Below are 19,997 nucleotides of genomic sequence, written 5' to 3'. Positions count from 1 at the left end.
ACATTGGCCTTCATAGCGAGAGGATTTGAGTATAGGGATAGGGATGTTTTGCTGCAATTGTATAGGGTGTTTGTGAGGACACATCTGGAGTACCGTGTGCAGTTTTGTGTCCTTATCTGAGGAAGGATGTCCTTGCTACAGAGGAAGTACAGCGAAGGTTTATCAGGCTGATTCCTGGGATGGCAGGTCTGTCATATGAGGAGAGACTAAATTGGTTAGGATTATATTCACTGGAGTTGAGAAGACTGAGAGGGGATCTCATAGAAACTTATAAAATTCTAACAGGGTTAGACAGGTGGATTTAGTGAGAATGTTCCCAATGGTGGGGGAGTCCAGAACTAGGGGTCATAGTTTGAGGCTAAGGGATAAACCTTTTAGAACTGAGGTGAGGAGAAATTTGTTCACCCAGAGGGTGATGAATCTGTGGAATTCACTACCACCGAATGTGGTTGAGACCAAAACTTTTTGTTTGATTTCAAGAAGAAATTAGATATAGCTCTTGGGGCTAAAGGGATCAAGGAATATGGGGAGGAAGCGGGGAGATCAGGATATGGAATTCGATGATCAACCATGATCAAAATGAATGGCGGAGCAGGCTCGAAGGGCCTATCCTGCTTCTAGTTTCTATGCAAGGGAAGAGGTGAGGTGATCAAGAGAAAAAATAAGCAGGATCTGACTGTCTCTCGACTAACACTTCAAATTACAACACGCGCGCGCACACACTGTATTCAAGAGCTTTCTATTTAAGATACAGCATAAATCTGGAACTTTTTGAAAAAATGGGATACGACAATTTAGCAACTTTTCAAACATATGTTTTATCCTTATGGTTCGGTATATCTGAGAGTCTGAACAATTCAAACTGAAGGGATATTGGCTTGTACATTTCCAGCTGGAATACAACAGTGTTCAAACACTCTTATCCTGAAATCTTTTACTCCAGCAGAGATGCAGAGTTGTCCTCTCCTTGCTGCTCTACGCACTGCTGCCAGTGAGTCTCCAGGTGCCAATATTCATACTAATGTCTATTTCTACAGCTGCTCTATGATCCTCCCCTACCCTAAACTCCTTTCCTCCTCCCCCGCCCCCCCCTCTTGGCACCGATTATCCCAGTGACAAGTGAAGCTGAAACTCCTGCGTTGTGCAGGGAATTTGCTCAAATCGACCAATTCGATTGTCATCTGTGAAGAATTGTGAAATTGATGCCTGGTTGATAAAAGACAGAGAAATGTCGCCAGCCGCTGGCATTGTTTTCCAAAGCCCAGGTTCCAAAAGAACGAGATCGATTTCTGTTCCTTCCGTTTATCATAGAATTCCTACGGTGCATTCAGCCCATCGAGTCTGCACCGACTCTCCAACAGAGCATCCCACCCAGGTCCTATCCCTGTAACCCCACATATTTACCCCACTAATCCCCTTCACCTGCGCATCTTGGGACACTAAGGGGCAATTAAGCATGGCCAATCTATCTAACCTGGACATCTTCGGAGTGTGGGAGGAAACTGGAGCACCCGGAGAGAACCCACGCAGACACGGGGAGAACGTGCAAACTCCACACACACAGTGACCCGAGGCCAGAATTGAACCCAGGTCCCTGGCGCTGTGAGGCAGTAGTGTTAACCACCGTGCCGCCCACTCAACCCTGTTCTGCACAGGATATCTCGTGAAGGGATGCTGAACGTCAGGTCAAGAGGTGACCTTTCTCAGAATGTGTCTGGATGCTCTACAATAGGCAAACAGGCTGGTGAATCAAAATTGTTCTTGTGCAACATTTGAGCGCTCTCATTTCTTATCCTCTTCTCCAGCGATTCTTTCTGGTTTACAGTTCCATACTCCTTCAAGACCTCACCTGAGGTACCCATTTCTGTGAGAACGCAAGGCAGTTTTGCAAGCTGAAGGCCCCAGCACATTTCTCAAGCATCAATCTCTGCCATTCCTTTCTAATCCATGAGAAGAGTTTGTGTCTACTTATTCTTCTGATGTTTATCTTTCTCATTCATGTCACCTCGCTGTTGGCTTCACGCACTCTCTTCTCCTTTCTACCCTCTCATAGAATGCCTACAATGTAGGAAGGAGGCCATTCAGTCGATCGATTCTGCACCAACTCTCCCACAGAGCATCTTACCCAACCCAACCCTATCTCCACAACCCCATGTATTTACCCTGCTGATCCCCCTCACCTACTCTTTGGACACTAAGGAGCAATTTAGTGTGGCCAATCCACCTAACCCGCACATCTTTGGACTATAGGAGGAAATTGGAGCACCCGGAGGAAACCCACGTAGATACAGGGAGAGCGTGTGCAGACTCCGCACAGACAGTTACCCAAGGTTGGGATTGCACCTGTGTCCCTGGTGCTGTGAGGCAGCAGTGTTATCCACTGTGTCACCGTGCTGCCTCATTTCCTTAAAATACTCTATCTTGGGACAATTTTCCTTTGTGTTATTAGCCTTTGATTTGTTATATGCACCGATAGGGGTGGCACGGTGGTTCGCACTGCTGCCTCACAGCGCCAGGGACCTGGGTTCAATTCCGGCCTTCGGTGACTGTCTGTCTGGAGTCTGCACCTTCTTCCCATGTCTGCGTGGGTTTCCTCCGGGTGCTCTGGTTTCCTCCCACAGTCCAAAGATGTGCATGGTAGGTGGATTGGCCATGCTGAATTGCTACTTCGTATCAGGGGGATTAGCAGGGTAAATATGTGGGGTTACGGGGATGGGGCCTGGGTGGGATTGTTGTCGGTGCAGGCTCGATGGGCCGAATGGCCTCCATCTGCACTGTAGGAATTCTATGGTATTCATCGTTACTGCACACCTTACTGGCGGCAGGAATTTACCTGTTTTGCACCCTAATCATTGTGTTTGGAAATTTCCCATTGAGTGTTTACTCTCCGAAGGCCTTTTACAGTCCAAGTAAATGAATCTAATTGCTCGGTCTTTCCGAATGTTACACTGAACTTGTTTAAGCAATGGACACTGCTTCCTGAAGTGTCCTTGACATTAGCTGCTCATTTCCTTCATTCAAACTGGATTTCACTATTGCTTCCTTCCTTGTTGGAACAGTATAATATACCGATTTGGAAAGCAAGCTTCATAGGCACTGCAAAAATTCCCATCTCCTTTGCTATTTACATTAATTATTCAGTGATTTATTCCCGTCAGTGTAAAGTCACCCGATTCTTTCTGCATTTTTCTCTAATTAATTCACATTGCTCTTCCTCTGTCTCACTTTCACTGTTTGATAGCCGTTAATAAGCTCCCAATAGAATAACTGATCCATTTTTAATTCTTCAGACAAATAAATTTAGTGCATGTGCCATTAACTCTATCTTTCATCCTGTAGCTCCATAGTGGAATATTTCATGGAGACTGGTACCCCATTCTCCACCACCACATTCTTCCTGAATATTTTGCAACCATTCATATCCCGTGCCTAAGCCAGAGCTCAAGTCAAGATCAATAAATACCTTATTACCAATTAGTGGCTCTCTCCTCATCAATTTTATTGAGTCATTTGTCCACTCGTGTACAAGTCAATTGTCTCCCTTTGGCAATTTTATCCTTTTTAATTTCTCCTCGTTCTGACACCTTTATTACTTTGCTGTCTTTTTTCACAGCAACCCCTGACCCCTTTCTGCTTATCTCGCTGCCCCCTAAATCTTTTCTCCTCCAACCGCATCTTCACTCACAACACAATTAACTCCCCCAGGGAGAGCACTGGTCATTCAGTGAGGCGCTTGGTTTATTGTACGGAAATAATACCTGGAATCACAAACAGCCTTTTCATTCTACAGTCTTTGGCCCAGTGGTCAAATCATTCGAGTCCACACAAGGTGCCCCAGCCGTCCACCTTCTGAGTCGTGCACAATATCCAGCGCCACCCTTTGGGGTTAAGGTCAGGCCCAACATGGAGTTGCGTAGTTTTGCTCTGATTTCTATGATTCAGTGCAAGTATAATAGTGGGCAGCTGAAATTTCCGAGCACAGAGATTTCAGGGACTTGTAACCACAGAGTGGGCATATGAAATCTGTGAACTGCACCCATTTGAATTTGAAAATCTGCAGCAACTCAATCGGGGTAGTGTCCATCCCACATAAAGGAGTACATTTAGAGTTTCACAATATTAGAAAGAAATGGGGAGCGAGGGAGTGAGCATGTGATAAAAGCAGTCCATGCTTATATGCAGCAAGACCTGGACACAGAGGGTGGTGAGTGTCCGGAACAAGCTGCCAGAGGTTGTAGTAGTGACGGGCACAATTTTGTCCTTTAAAAGACATTTAGACAGTTACATGGATAAGGTGGGTATGGAGGGATATGGACCAAATGCAGGCAATTGGGACTAGCTTACTGGTAACAAAAAAAGGGTGGCATTGACAAGTTAGGCCAAAGAGCCTGTTTCCGTGCTGTAAACCACCACGACTCTCTGACTCCATCCAGGCTTGGGTTAAGGTGTGGCACGTAACATCCATGCCACACAATTGCCAACCAAAGATCATCTCCAACAAGAGAGAATCCAACCTCCTCCCTTCACATTCAATGGCATTACTGTTGCTAAACCCCCACCATCAACATCCTGGGGGTTACCACTGACCAGTAACTGAACTGGACTAGCCATATAAACACTGTGGCTGCAAGAGCAGACCAGAGGCTAGGAATTCTGCAGCAAGTAACTCGCCTCCAGACCCCACAAAGCCTGTCCACCATCTACAAGGCACAAGTCAGGAGTGCAATGGCATAATCTCCACTAGCTGGAGAAGTTCAGCTCCAACAAGAAGCTCGACACCATCTAAACGATCCAGGGGAATTTCACAGTAATTTCATTGCAGTGTTAATGTAAGCCTTACTTGTGACTAATAAATGAACGCTAAACTTTACTTTCAGCAGCCCACTTGATTGGCCCCAGCTTTAAAATTCACTCCCTCCACCACCGACACACATTAGCAGCAGTGTGTACCATCACTGCAACAACTCACCAACTCACACTCCTCAACAACACCTCGCAAACCCTCATCGTTTATCACCTAGAAGGACAAGGGAAGCAGGTACATGGAACACCAGCAGCTGCAAGTTCCCCTCCAAGCAAGTCACCATCCTGACTTGGAAATATATCGGCTGTTCCTTCACTGCCGATGGGTCAAAATCCTGGAACTTCCTCCCTAACAGCACTATGGGTGTACCTACACCTCAGGGACTGCAACGGTTCAGGAGGCAGCTCACCATCACGTTACGGGCAATAAATGCTGGGCCAGCCCAGGAATACTCATATCCCATAATTTTTTAAAATAAGAACAAAAGAGAAAGAAAGAGGGAGAGAGGGAGGAGGGAAGGTGGGAAGGAGGGAGGGAGCATGAATATGAGAGAGAGAGAGACAGAGAGACAGAGAGAGAGAGAGAGAGAGAGAGAGAGAGAGACAGAGAGAGAGACAGAGAGAGAGACAGAGAGAGAGACGAGAGAGAGAAGAGAGAGAGAAGAGAGAGAGAAAGAGAGAGAGAAAGAGAGAGAGAAAGAGAGAGAGAAAGAGAGAGAGAAAGAGAGAGAGAAAGAGAGAGAGAGAGAGAAAGAGAGAGAGAAAGAGAGAGAGAAAGAGAGAGAGAAAGAGAGAGAGAGAGAAAGAGAGGAAAAAAGAGAGAGAAAGAGAGAGAGAAAGAGAGAGAGAAGAGAAAGAGAGAGAGAAAGAGAGAGAGAAAGAGAGAGAGAAAGAGAGAGAGAGAGAGAGAGAAAGAGAGAGAGAGAAAGAGAGAGAGAAAGAGAGAGAGACGAGAGAGAGCGAGAGAGAGAGCAGAGAGAGAGAGCGAGAGAGAGAGCGAGAGAGAGAGCGAGAGAGAGAGCGAGAGAGAGCGAGAGAGAGCGAGAGAGAGCGAGAGAGAAGAGAGAGCGAGAGAGGGGTGGCATGGTAGCACAGTGGTTAGCACTGCTGCTTCACAGCTCCAGGGACCTGGGTTCAATTCTGGCCTTGGGTCACTGTCTGTGTGGAGTTTGCACATTCTCCTCGTGTCTGCATGGGTTTCCTCCGGGTGCTCCGGTTTCCTCCCATAGTCCAAAGATGTGCGGGTTAGGTTGATTGGCCATGCTAAAAATTACCCTTAAATGTCCTGAGATGCGTAGGTTAGAGGGATTAGTGGGTAAATATGTAGGGATATGGGGGTAGGGCCTGGGTGGGATTGTGGTCGGTGCAGACTCGATGGGCCGAATGGCCTCTTTCTGTACTGTAAGGTTTCTATGATTTCAAAGAGAAAGAGAAAGAGACAGAGAAAAGAGGAGGCGAGAGAAAGAAAAAGAGAGAGAAAGAGAGTGAAAGAAAGAGAGAGAGAGGAGAGGGGGGAGAGAGGGGGGGAATGAATTTAGAGGGAAAAAGGCAAGAATATGCAACCTGCAGTAGCAGTTTGGACACCCAACCTTCCCCAACAGTGATTTTCCTTTGCATTCATTTCTCTCGGAGGATCTGGTGGTTGTTAAACAGCTGGCCAAACCACTGCCACCCCTTTCAGAAATCTGCAGAAGTAAATTTCAGCTCATCTTCACGCAGTAATGTGCGTTATGGGACATTCCAGAGCCCTTTACACGCAGGGATTGCTGTTACACGCATGTATCGCACTGTAACCATTTTGTGCACAGCAATACGAATGGTCAGTTCAGTACTCAAGGCGGTGATGGTTGGGTGATTAAGGGCCTGCAATGAGGTGAGGAGAAAGTTAGTGCCATGGGATGGGTAATGCCCAACTGAAAAGGCATTGGCTCAAATCCTGGAGGGAAAGCTAGTGATTACCAACTTGCCGTGGCAGGAGCAAAGCTGCTGGTGTAAGGATATCAGTCAGACAAGAAAGATATCCAATACAGAAATGTACTGCAGCCGGCATAAATATTCCACGGTGCTGTAAATGAGCAAACCCAGTGCCTGCGCTGTCAGGTTCCATCCATCAAATGAGATATCAACTGAGGCCCATCTGTTCACCATTGAGATAATAAAGAACCAACCACAAGTACCAATTGGAAAGAACACACACTAACCCCCAATCTCCTGGACATTATTCTTCCCAGAGAAGCCTCCCTGATCCCTGTGTAAATGAGATAGCCACACTAAAGGTCAGTCAATCTTTCACTTCAAACCATCTTAAGGAAGAAGTAAGAGGAACAGTAAAAAAAAAACACATACGAACGTTGTAGAGAATGCGACAAGAACAATATTCCTACTCGGTGTTGCAATCGATTTAAAAGTTAATGCATTAACTCCCCGCCGAGGGAGCTGGTCACTAATATCTGCCACTCCCAAAGGAGTACCAATGCTTTGCTACCAGGGGTTTTCCAACTTCAGCAGGCAAGAGATAAAAATGCTTTCCTGTGACCCCCATCCGTTTCCAGGTCGTATGAGATATTGCGTTTCGGACTGTCAATATGGCCCCAGGTGTGGTATTAGAAAGCAATCGGGAAAATCATTACTCATCCCAGGCCTGGACACTGTGACCCCTGGGAAACATTAGAAGGCAGCCGGTTCCACAAATCAAGGAGATGGATGGATCAGTTTACTGCCATTATAAACATTTTATTATTTTAGTATTCACCGCCTGCAGACCGTCAACAGCATTCTGATGCAGAGTGAGGACCAAGACCCAGAAAGGGAAAAAACATATTTAACCACTCTTATTTTAATGTCAGGAGATTGGAGGAAAAATTGTTGGGAGTCAAATTTTGTTTCTTCTCTGTCCCCTCCTGCTAAACTGAAGGAACCAACTCCTGTTGGGCTATGGATTCCACTTTCAGGTCCCTTGTCCAAGTGTCTTCAAGCTTAAACAGTGGCAGTCAGAAGCTATTCAACTTTGCAATATCGCAACTCAGACTGGAGTCTGACGCTCGGATCACTATGTCCTCACGGTGGTTAGCACTGCTGCCTCACAGTGCCAGGGACCCGGGTTCGATTCCCGGCTTGGGTCGCTGTCTGTGTGGAGTCTGCACGGGTTTCCTCCGGGTGCTCCGGTTTCTTCCCAAAGATGAGCGGGTTAGGTGGATTGGCCATGCTAAATTGACCCTAGTGTCAGGGGGATTAGCAGGGTAAATGCGTGGGGTTACGGGAATAGGGCTTGGGTGGGATTGTGGTCGGTACAGACTCGTTGGGCTAAATGGCCTCTTTCTGTACTGTAGGGATTTTATATTTCTATGACCTACCACAGTATTTATATGGCTAGTCCAGTTCAGTCTTTGGTCAATGGCAACGCATAGAATCCCTACAGTGCAGAAGGTGGCCATTCGGCCCATCAAGTCTACACCAACCACAATCCCACCCAGACCCTATCCCCATGACCCTACTTATTTACCTTAATCCCCCTGACACTAATGGGCAATTTAGCATGGCCAATCAACCTAACCCACACATCTTTGGACTGTGGGAGGAAACCGGAGCGCCCGGAGGAAACCCACGCAGACACGGGGAAAATGTGCAAACTCCGCACAGACAGTGACCCAAGCTGGGAATTGAACCCAGGTCCCTGGCGCTGTGAGGCAGCAGTGCTAACCACTGTGCCACCGTGCCACCCCTAATGGTGTGTGATTAATCGGAGATTCAGCGGTGGCAAGCGTACAACTTGACAATATTACAAACGTAACTGTCGCAATCTCTGTATCAGGATATAGATTCTAAGGGGCCTGTGCGGGAATTGTTCTCGGTGTGCAGAATGGACTGGATTCAGGTTAGGGCAAAAGAAAGAAACAAATGGTTGGAAGATAAAAATAACCTGAACTAAATATAGAACTCAACAGAATGCAAAAAGAAGCAGGCATTCTAATGGTGCCCAGCATCCATCAGACAAACTGGGAGCAGAATGCACACAGACACCATCTGTTCCAATAATATAATGTCCCATTGCTGTCAGCTCCTCCAGTCAACATCAAAAAGCCCCTCAGCCACTACCGCCCGTTCAATTTGCACACAGTCTGTCCACCCAGCACACTATGGCTTTCAGAGAGGCCTACCCACCTCCCCACTCACCCAACCGCTCACATAGGCCTCTGCCAAAAGCGGCAGCAATGACGGTGCCCCCACTGACCCTTGTTAGCAGGCACACTCCGTGGAATGGAGTCCCTGCAATCCTGGCCTGTTCCCACCCAGTCTTCTCTCAGTGAACAGACCTCAGCCAGGCCAGAAGCAGGCCCAATCCAACTGGCCTTAAGCCTGAGATTCAGTGAAGGGGGAAGGGAATTCAAAACAGAATTTCCACGGTCTAACAATAATCAGATGATCCCAATGGACAACAGGCAACGGAAGGACAAAATCCAGGCTCAGTTCTCATGCCCCATGCAGCCAAATAGTCAGTTGCCTTATAGTCGAAGCTCACACATGAAGATTGGCCCCTTAAATTAAACCAAAGACATTATCGCTCATGGAAATGTACACATACAAATTTAAAGTTTATTTATTAGTGTCACAAATAGGCTTACATTAACACTGTAATTAAGTTACTGTGAAAATCCTTCAGTTGCCACACTCCGGTGCTTGTCCAGGTAAACTGAGGGAGAATTTAGCATGGCCAATGCATCTAACCGGCACATCTTTCAGACTGTGGGAGGAAACCGGAGCACCCGGAGGAAACCCCCGCACAGACACAGGGAGAAAGTGCAAACCCTGCACAGACAATGACCCAAGCCAGGAATCGAACCCGGGTTCCTGGCAGCAATGCTAACCACTGTGCTACCAGATGGCAATGCATTCAGGGATCGGAGAAGGGCGAGAATGAATATGCCACAAATTCTGGGGTGCAGGGAAGCAATAGAAGCAGCTTCAGCCAGTTTACAGCAGTGCATCATGCAGGAAGATGCACACTGGCTGCAGTGTCACCATAACAACGGGGTTACACATTTCGAGCCTCCCTGCGGTCAGATTTTCTTGGAATCTGATTTTCTTTCCTGCTACTGTGGAGCATTGTTCCACCAAAGGCTATTGGCAGCTCACAATTCAGGGACTGAGGCTATGTGGCCTGTGAGAGATTTTGAGATTAATTCATTTGAGTGTGATGCCATTAAATTAAATTGCAGCTCTCACAATTTAAATCCGCAGTATTGAGCTTGTGGGAATACGCAGCGTAAGCAGATGAAGTATCTGTCCCAAACAGAGATTCCCCCAAGCTATATCCAAGAGATTGAGGAAGAATGTGGGGCGGCACGGTGGCACAGTGATTACCACTGCGGCCTCACAGCGCCAGGGACCCGGGTTCGATTCCAGCCTCACGTGACTGTGTGGAGTTTGCGCGTTCTCCCCATGTCTGCGTAGTTTTCTTCGGGTGCTCTGGTTTCCCCCCACACTCAAAAGTTTTTTTTAGTTTATTTATTTGTGTCGCAAGTAGGCTTACATTAACACTGCAATGAAGTTATTGTGAAAATCCCCTCGCCACCACACTCCAGCACCTGTTCGGGTACACTGAAGGAGAACTTAGCATGGCCAATGCACCCAACCAGCACATGGGGGGAAACCGGAGCACCCAGATGAACCGCACACAGACACGGGGGGAACGTGCAGACTCCGCACAGTGGCCCAAGCCTGGAATTGAACCTGGGTCCCCGGCACTGCGAGGCAGCAGTGCTAACCACTGTGCCACCGTGGCTAAGGGGGAAAGTTTCTTCCACCCTATACGTCCCTCATAGTTTTGTACACCTCAATCAGGTCCCCTCTCAGCCTTCTCTGCTCGAAGGAGAACAACCTCCGCCTAGACAGCCTCTCTTCATCGCTGAAATGCTCCAATCCAGACAACATCCTGGGGAATCTTCTCTGCACCCTCTCTAGTGCAATCATATCCTTCCTGCAGCATGACAACCAGAACTGCACACAGTACTCTAGCTGTGGCCTAATGAACGTTTTATACAGCGCCATCATAATCTCCCACCTGACACCAAAGGGGAAATTTAGCATGGCCAATCCACCTGCCTCAGGTGCCTCAGAAACCTGCCTCAGCTAACAAAGGCAGGTATCCCCTATGGCTTCTTAACCGCCTGTCCTGCTGCCTTCAGGGAGCTTTGGATTAGAATCATAGAAACCCTACAGCACAGAAAGAGGCCATTCGGCCCATCGAGTCTGCACCGACCACAATCCCACCCCAGGACCTACCCCCATATCCCTACATATTTACCCACTAATCCCTCTAACCTACGCATCTCAGGACACTAAGGGCAATTTTAGCATGGCCAATCAACCTAACCCGTACATCTTTGGACTGTGGGAGGAAACCGGAGCACCCGGAGGAAACCCACACAGGCACGAGGAGAATGTGCAAACTCCACACAGACAGTGACCCAAGCTGGGAATCGAACCCAGGTCCCTGGAGCTGTGAAGCAGCAGTGCTAACCACTGTTTTCATGTTCAAATCTAAAGCTTGTGAGCAACCCAGGACTAGTTATACTCGTTTGAATTCGACATCTCAAAGAATTAAGACTCCTGCATCCGATTCATTAAACATTTACAAGCAGAACTAGAATGCACATTGTGATAGCGATACAGACTGGGGAACAGTGCCTAATTGCACCCAGTTCCCATGGAAGAATCTAATGCAGTTCAGATCTGACCTCTTTATTCACGCTACACATTAACCACAACTTGTGCGCTTGGGGCAAATGGACAGCAGAGACAGAAACAAAATGCTGCTCAAAGTGTGCCCACTCATGCAAGTGAATGCATCCAGATCGCTGCTGACTAAAGTCCTTAGGATAAACTTGCCGAGTTGTGAAATAGCTTCGAGATGCTTGAGTTGCTGTAAGTGAATGTGACGAATCTCATGCCGGTCTGCAAAGTGGTGCAGGTTTTTTTTCCCCCCCCGAGCTAAAACTACACCCGTTACAATCTCCACACATCCCCCCCCCACCCAACCTCGCAAACCTCCCCCATCCCTCCTGCAACCCTACCCCCATCCCCTGCCCAACCGTGCGACCCTCCCCCCCATCCCCCACCCCAACTGTGTGACCCTTCCCCCATCCCAACCGTGCAACCCTCCCCCACCCCAACCGTGCAACCCTCCCCCGATCCCCCTCCCACAGTCCAAAGATGCGCAGGTTAAGTGGATTGGCCATGCTAAATTGCCCCTTGGTGTCAGGGGGACTAGCTAGGGTAAAATACATTGGGTTATGGGGATAGGGCCTGGGTGGGATTGTGGTCGGTGCAGACTCGATGGGCCGAATGGCCTCTTTCTGCACTGTAGCATTCTATGATGCTATGGGTCCTCCACACCTCCTCTGGCATTCTAGTGCAATACTGAGGGAGTGCTGCATTGGTGGGCGAGGTGACATTCCTCGGATCCTGTCAACTTGTGCTGCTTTTCCAAGTGAAGTTAAACATTCCATATCATTATACAAAAAGGGGCTTTCTCCTTCAATAAATACCGACAAAAACAGACTAACCCATCATTCATCTAAATACTGTTTATAGGATCTGGCTGCATATTCCTGCATTTGCCTACACTAACAATTAAGGCAGAAGTAAGTTATAATCATCTTTTTTTCTGCTTTCTTCTATTTACACAACACTGATAGCGCACCGATTTCCCAGACTATGCTGGCACTTCAACAGGAACCATGTGGCTTTGGAATGCAACAACTTATTCTTCATGTGGGTTAACATTCAACGCTTGTTTCAATGGCTGAACAGACTGGTGCAGAGGGAAGAGGGTAGAGAGAAGGGGGAGAAAACAAGAGGCAAAGTTCGCACTCCTGCTCATTCGTTACTGACCAATTGGGGGGGGGGGGGGGAGGGATGGTGTGTCAAACTGTGATTTAGCTCCCAGCCCAGTTGAATTACCAGCCAACATTCACAATCCGAGGCTAACATGAGGAGAGCGACCGGTGGGGTAAAATAACAGGAAGGTGTTTGGAGATTGCAGCTCAGGATGGGTCAGTGACTTGAAGTCACAAAAAAAAAGGAAACAGTTTCCTTTCACCATGTTCAACAGCGCAAATACCTGAACCGTGACCCCGCCAGAAACCTCACACAGCTGCTAATTATCAAACTAAATGTAATGTCACACACAACTGTTCAGAACTCACATTTTTCACATTCTGGATCAGGAGCTCGGCAGAAAGCTACTTAGAAACTGCTCTGGTATGTAACACAAGACAGCAACTGCATGGAGTGCAGGAGAGACGAAGTTGATAGCAACACACAGGTCCCAAACACAAAGGGGATACTACAATGCACACACCAGCGGTGAGGTACTAACTTCTTAGGCACCCCCCCCCCCCGCCCTTGAAAGACTTGCTCCCACTCCGATTCAATGGATCCGGATATGGCTGATAATTCTAATGCACGATCCACACCCAGGGCAGAAAATCCCACCCCCAGACCCTGCTGCATGTGGCCAGGTGGTGCTTAAAGGCTACTTTCTCAGGAGAGTAAGGAAATTTGGCATGCCCACTATAACTCTCACCAAATTCTACAGATGCACCATGGAAAGCATTCTATCTGGTTGTATCACAGCTTGGTATGGCTTCTGTTCTGCCCAAGACCTCAAGAAAATACAAAGGGTCGTGAATGTGGCCCAATCCATCATACAAACCAGCCTCCCATTCATTGACTCTGTCTACACTTCCCGCTGCCTCGGAAAAGCAACCAGCATAATCAAGGATCCCAAGCACCCCAGACATACTCTCTTCCACCTTCTTCCGTTGGGAAACAGATGCAAAAGTCTGAGGACTCAAGAACATCTTCTTCCCTGCTGCCATCACACTCTTGAATGGACCTACTTATATTAAGTTGATCTTTCCCTACACCCTAGCTATGACTGTAACACTACATTCTGCACTCTCTCCTTTCCTTCTCTATGAACGGTATGCTTTGTCTGTATAGCATGCAAGAAACAATACTTTTCACTGCATACCAATACGTGACAATAATAAATAAAACCAAAAGGTGGATGAGTGGGTTGTTTGAGGATTTGTGCACCCCTTCCGATGCCTCGACTTCACCTCTGCACATCCCTGATGAAGTCTCTTCAATGTGTTTTGTCCCTTCCAGAATGTTCCTCCTCTACTTCAGTAAATCACAAGCCAGGGGTTCCCTCGAGTTGGCAGGGATGTTTGACCTCTTTAGGGATGCTTTCCAGGACCTCCCTGAGGCCTTTCCGCTGTCCTCCCAGGAGTCCCCCGCTGCAACTGAGTTCAGGGTAGAGCAATTGCTTTGGGAGTCGGGTGTCAAGCAACACGTCCTGCCCAGCGGAACAGGTTTTGAGAGATAAGCGGCCAGATACCAGCCCATGGAGACAAAACACAGCTAATGTCAAGTCTCAATGTCAACCATGTGCACAGACAGAGAGTCACTACCCCAGTGTATTCAGCAGAGGGACTTTGTTCATGAACAGAGGTTTACCACTTGTAACAAACTTTTAACCTGGAGATGGATTGTTGAGCTCAACTATTTTATACAAATGGAAATATTAACAAGGACATGGGGAAATAATGGGGAGAGGGACTAATTGAAATTCTCTTTCAAAAAAGAGGTAGCACAGGCAAGATGAGCTGAATGGCCTTCTCCTGTGTTGTGTGTTTCCACGATATATCTATATATATCCCAATCTCTGTGACATCCCAGTGTGTTAGATGAAGGGAATTGGTTTGGAAATACAAAAGCAAAGCAATTCTATTGAGGAGCATCTGTGATGGGAAAGTAAGCTGCAAATAGCAATTTCACAATAACTACTATCTAATCCTACACCGTACAAACTCCTGCAGCTAGGACTCACACCCAAATCCCCAAACTACAACAGCAAGCTGGTGACAGATATAACACTGAAGCCTAGTCTTTATTCACTGACAATACTTTTATTATCAGAAACACACATTGCACGTCGCTTTTTATTCTTTCATGATATGAGTGTCACTGGCAAGGGCAGACTAATTGTCCTCGAGAAGGTGGTGGTGAGCCACTTCTTTGAACCGCTGGAGTCTATGGGGTGTAGGTACACCAAAGGTTTTGTTGGAGAGGGAGTTCCAGGATTCTAACCCAGCGACAGTGAAGGGACGGCGATATATTTCCAAGTCAGGGTGGTGAATGACTTGGAGGGAAACTTGCAGATGATGGTGTTCCCATGTACTTGCTATCCTTACCTTTCTAGGTGGCAGAGGTCACTGGTTTAGAAGGAGGCTGAAGGGCGAGTTGCTGCAATGCATCTTGTAGGTGGTATACTAATGCCACTGTGCGTCGAAGCTGGACGGATTAAATGCCTAAAGTGGTGCCAATCAAGTGGACTGTTATCCCGGATGTTGAGCTTCTTGAGTGTTGCTGGAGCTGCACCCATCCAGGCAAGTGGGGAGTGTTCCATCACAGAGGCTCTGGGCAGTTAGGAGCTGAGTTACTTTCAACCAACAATTCCTCTTTGATGGCACCTACTGTGAAATATACACAAAAGCAGGGGAGTCCCGAAAAATACAATGGAACACTCAACTGATGTACAATCAATATTCTGCCCTATGTGATGAAACTGTGACTTTAAGAAATGTATTTTAACCGTCTTTCTCTGCAAGGATTTTGTCGGCACCATATTGTCTGCAGCCGGTGTCCTCTAATTGTTACTGAGGCAATATAATGGACATCATGTTGATTTTAATCTGGACTAATGCAGTGTCCTGTGGTTTAATGGTCCTTTGGGGATTGCTGAATGGAGCTTGATTGAGATTGATTGACAGTTAATGTCACGGCTAGGGACAGCTATGCTTCAGAGAAAAGTCCAGTTTTAGTTTCAGTTGCTGCTCGAAGCTAGTGGAAGAGGGCACTGTCTCTCTCCCGAGGCTTTTTGGAAAGTTCCAGGACTGGGAGGCCTCAGAGATTTGATCCAACATTCAACGGACCGATTCACAAAGCTGTTAAAAGCTGCAAATCCAGCATCACGTGAACATACTTGTTTTTGTGCCAAGTCTGAGGAAGGGTGTGTGTCTCTGAGATAGTGCTTAACTTGGAATAACTGAGATAACTGTTAGGAGTTATACCGTGTTGTGTTTAATTCTTGTAATTGGTAAAAGTTATGCTCAATCTTTTTATTATATTTTAACTGTGTTCTTAAATAAATTTTATTTGATAAAAGCTCCCTAATGGGTCACTTGAATCATATCTGGAGTGAAACATCTTTCGCTCACCCTAACGCCAAAATCAAATGTAAAACAGAGGGTCCAGTAAAGTATATATTTATTAGTCACAAGTAGGTTTACATTAACACTGCAATGAAGTTACTGTGAAAATCCCCTAGGCTAACTTTATAAAACACCTTGGAGCTTCTGGCCTGCGTCTTAACACCTACCAAGGTAATGTTAGTCTTAAAAAGAAATCTGTTCAGATTTTGCATTAGACTATGTTGAGCCCTGGTTTTTCCTCAACATTTTACACTGTCCAAAAGGTTTGAATTTATCTCAATGAGGGGTTCCTTTACTTTAAAAGTTTCCATTTTGGCAAGCAGGATTACGAGGCATTGCTGACACTCCTCCCCCACCCCAGGCAAGGCGACAGCACCTCCACCCAGTCCCTTGGCTGGACTCAATCGCCACCCCCCCCCGCCACCCCCCACAAACCCCCTGGACTTTTGTACCTTTAAACATCGTTACAAATTCCTGAAGTACTCGCCACGGTCAAAGCTGTTCAAAATAATTGCCAGGCTGCACCTGTTCCAGACATGAAGGATTTGTGCTTGTTTTCTCCACAAAGCATCCGGAATATTCCGAGCTTTTTGATGCAGCTTCTTTCAGGGAAAAGCTGAACAGAAAATTATTCTTCTGCCCTTAAACTCCTTTCCGTGATTCACACAGATCCGCCTTAACCCTTTCACTGCTCAATCTTCTGCCCGGATTTTTATGAATTCTACCCATTGGGGACATTCTAATCGCTTTGGAGTAATTCACTGACCCAGAAAACATTTCACTGACAGCAGTGTCTCTGATCTATGGAGAGCTGGCTAATCTCAGTCAGGATACTGGCAGTACTCCCGGGCAAAGGGATGAGAGTGGCACAAGGGCAGGGGGAAAGACAGTTGGCAGAGTGTCTCTCTCTGTCTTGCAGAGCACAAATTGGCTGTCACATTCCTCTACACATTAGAAACAACAGCCAGGAATTTCCTGTCCTGCAAATTCCCACCAAAAATCAATGGAAGGTTTGTCGATGCGCCAAATTATTCTGACGCGCCCGCAACGGGTTCCACAAAAAAAATCCCTGCCAATGACTACACTTCAAAAGTGCTCTGAGACATCCTTTGAGGGCAGCACTGCTGCCTCACAGCACCAGGGACCCGGGTTCGATTCCCGGCTTGGGTCACTGTCTGTGCAGAGTCTGCACGTTCTCCCTGTATCTGCGTGGGTTTCCTATGGGTGCTCCGGTTTCCTCCCACAGTCCCAAAGACATACTGGTTAGGTGCATTGGCTATGCTAAATTCTCCCTCAGTGTACCCGAACAGGCGCTGAAATGTGGCGACTAGGGGATTTTTACAGTAACTTCATTGCAGTGTTAATGTAAGCCTACTTGTGACATTAATACATTTTTAAAAAAGAGTGCAAGGTGCCAAGTAAATGCAAGTCTTTCCTTATTCGCTATCCAGAGACCTGTGCTGTAGATTGGATCCGGGTGCGGAGATTTGACCAAGGACAGGATGGAACGGAGGATGAGATAACCTCCAAGGCTGGACACACAATGTCCAGGCTTCCAGGAAAAACATGGAATTTGTCTGGGTCACTAAAGGGCTGCAGCAGCCACAAAGAATATCCCAGGAACGCATGTGCCTTCGGACAAGGAAGAACGAATAGAGGAAAAAAATACATGTGACTATCAAATCTCCGGTGCCGTTGCTGATGGCCAGAGGATAGGCCAAAGTCTAGCAACACACCATACATGGAGGTGAATCCTTTCTAACTTCAAGTACCTAATGTTGGCTGTGCTGGACTTAACCACATGTATGGTGAACTTAATTAAACACCCAACTGTTTAACTAAACTCACACCACGTTACCATGACTCATATCACTTGCTTACGGAAGGATGGCTGGATTATTGGAGGCCAGTCCATCACCCAGTGAGCAGATGAGTAAACTCTGCCTCCATAAAATCATAGAATCGCTACAGTGCAGAAGGAGGCTATTTGGCCCATCAGGTCTGCACTACCAACGATCCCACTCAGGCCCTATCCCCGTAACCCCTCATATTTATCCTGCTAATCCCTCTGACACAAAGGGACATTTTTTAAATATACTTTTCCAATTCAATCAAATCAAGTCCAATTCAGAGTCTCAACAAGTTGAGACATTTCCGATCCAGGCTGACAAGACAGGGCCTTCACACCTGTCTTGGGCCTGATCTACATGAGCCAAGCTGATTGGAGGAGGGGGAGGTTTCCTCCTCCAAGGCTTGATCTCATTTGCATCTTAGCCAAAAGGCCGAGATGCCACTTTTAAAAATTGCTTCATATGAATATGAAGCTTAAATGCAACCTAATGGCCTCAACCAAGCGCAGTATCCAATCCATACTACACTTGATCTTAGCCAAAAGGCCGAGAAGCGATACACCTTTAGCATGGCCAATCCACCTAACCTGCACATCTTTGGACTGAGGGAGGAAACTGGGGCATCTGGAGGAAACCCACGCAGACATGGGGAGAATGAGCAAACGCCACACAAACAAACAGTCACCCATGGTTGGAATTGAACCCGGGTCCCTGGCGCTATGAGACCAAACCATTGTGTGATTTCAAGAAGGAATTAGATATAGCTCTTGGGGCTAAAATGATCAAGGGATATGGTTGGGTGGGGGGAGGTGGGAGGTGTAAGGATATCGATTTTGATGATCAGCCATGATCAAAATGAATGGCGGAGCAGGCTCAAAGGACCAAATGGTCGACGCCAGCTTCTAGTTTTTATGTTTCTATCCAGCATAGGCACAATGGACTGAATGGCCTCTTACTGCACCATTTCTGCTATGCCCTTTACTGAATGCCTTCAAAAATTTAAAAATAAATAAAAAAGTTGTCAATTCCAGTAACCACAGCACACTCTGAGCATTCAGCCGGCTGCTTTAGCCAGCGCCTTTCATCCTGTTACAAAGAAGTCACGGCCTCATGAATCAGTCTAGCCCAGAAATACCATGGGTTCATGAATCAATGCAGATTAAATGTCACATTACAACAGACAAGACCCTCCGTGATGAAGTAAGTGGTCACTAATGAGCTCTCTCTTTGGCCTGGGAGATTTTATTATTTTGCAATCTCTGTGTTCAATCCCAACATGAAGAGATCACAATCCTTTCACAAGGACGATCAGGGGCATACATACAGAGCCTGTTAGTGAGAGTGTGATAATGAATGAAAATTCAGACAGCGATGGACTAGCTTTTGGCAATATTTATAATTTCTAAGACTCCTGCTGCAGAAGGACCTGCGCAGAATCTTAAAATGCAAGTAACTACCGCACACTCGAATTTCTGACACCACTTCGCAGATTGATTATATTTCTATGGAAACTTCTCTTCTGGGTCACTCGGTTTGCAAAGCCCCAAAGAGAAGGCCCTGCTCCAGAGAACGCAAGTCGTTGCCACTCAGAGACAACTGTTGCGAGGGGAGCGCTTCCCAGGGCCAGGCCTGGTGCGCGAGAGTATTGGGTCCCCAAGGCAAACAGGTGAACTTTCACCTTTGAACCTGCACCCCAACCCCACTCCGCACATTAACTTTCCAAAATGGATACTGTGCAGTTGTATGAATAAAAATTCTGCATAGTTAATTACAAATTTTACAAAAAATATCAGATACAGACTGTACTTTCCCATTGTTCCATATCTTTCCACAGAATATGTCCTGGAAGAAATGCTCGTTATAATGTGTGACATAGCTGACACGATTAAATATTGCGAGTGCTCCTGCAAGTTACCAGATGATTTTATGTGCAATTGTGGGCTAGATATCATTGTATCCTTTGATGTTGCATACTGGTTCAGAGTTTTGGAATGGTCACGTAGATATACAAGTTTGTAAAACTGTCACATAACCAGAGTGAGTGAGGAATACTAGAGGCAAA

At 46.7% G+C, this 19,997-nt stretch overlaps 1 protein-coding gene and 1 non-coding gene across 3 annotated transcripts in view; both read right to left on the bottom strand.

The window, feature by feature from the left end:
• The window catches only part of plxnb1b (plexin b1b), a 270,085-nt gene that overhangs the window by 236,987 nt on the left and 13,101 nt on the right, over positions 1-19,997 (bottom strand). The gene's annotated exons all lie outside the window — the stretch shown is intronic.
• On the bottom strand, positions 18,301-18,493 carry LOC144491912 (U2 spliceosomal RNA). Its single transcript, XR_013497509.1, has one exon. It is a non-coding gene; the product is annotated as a U2 spliceosomal RNA (small nuclear RNA).

The sequence above is a fragment of the Mustelus asterias genome, chromosome 3, assembly GCF_964213995.1.
Source record: "Mustelus asterias chromosome 3, sMusAst1.hap1.1, whole genome shotgun sequence".
Taxonomy (NCBI): Eukaryota; Metazoa; Chordata; class Chondrichthyes; order Carcharhiniformes; family Triakidae; genus Mustelus; species Mustelus asterias.
Note: the sequence above shows the minus strand (reverse complement) of the source record. Positions and strands in the feature narration are given on the sequence as shown.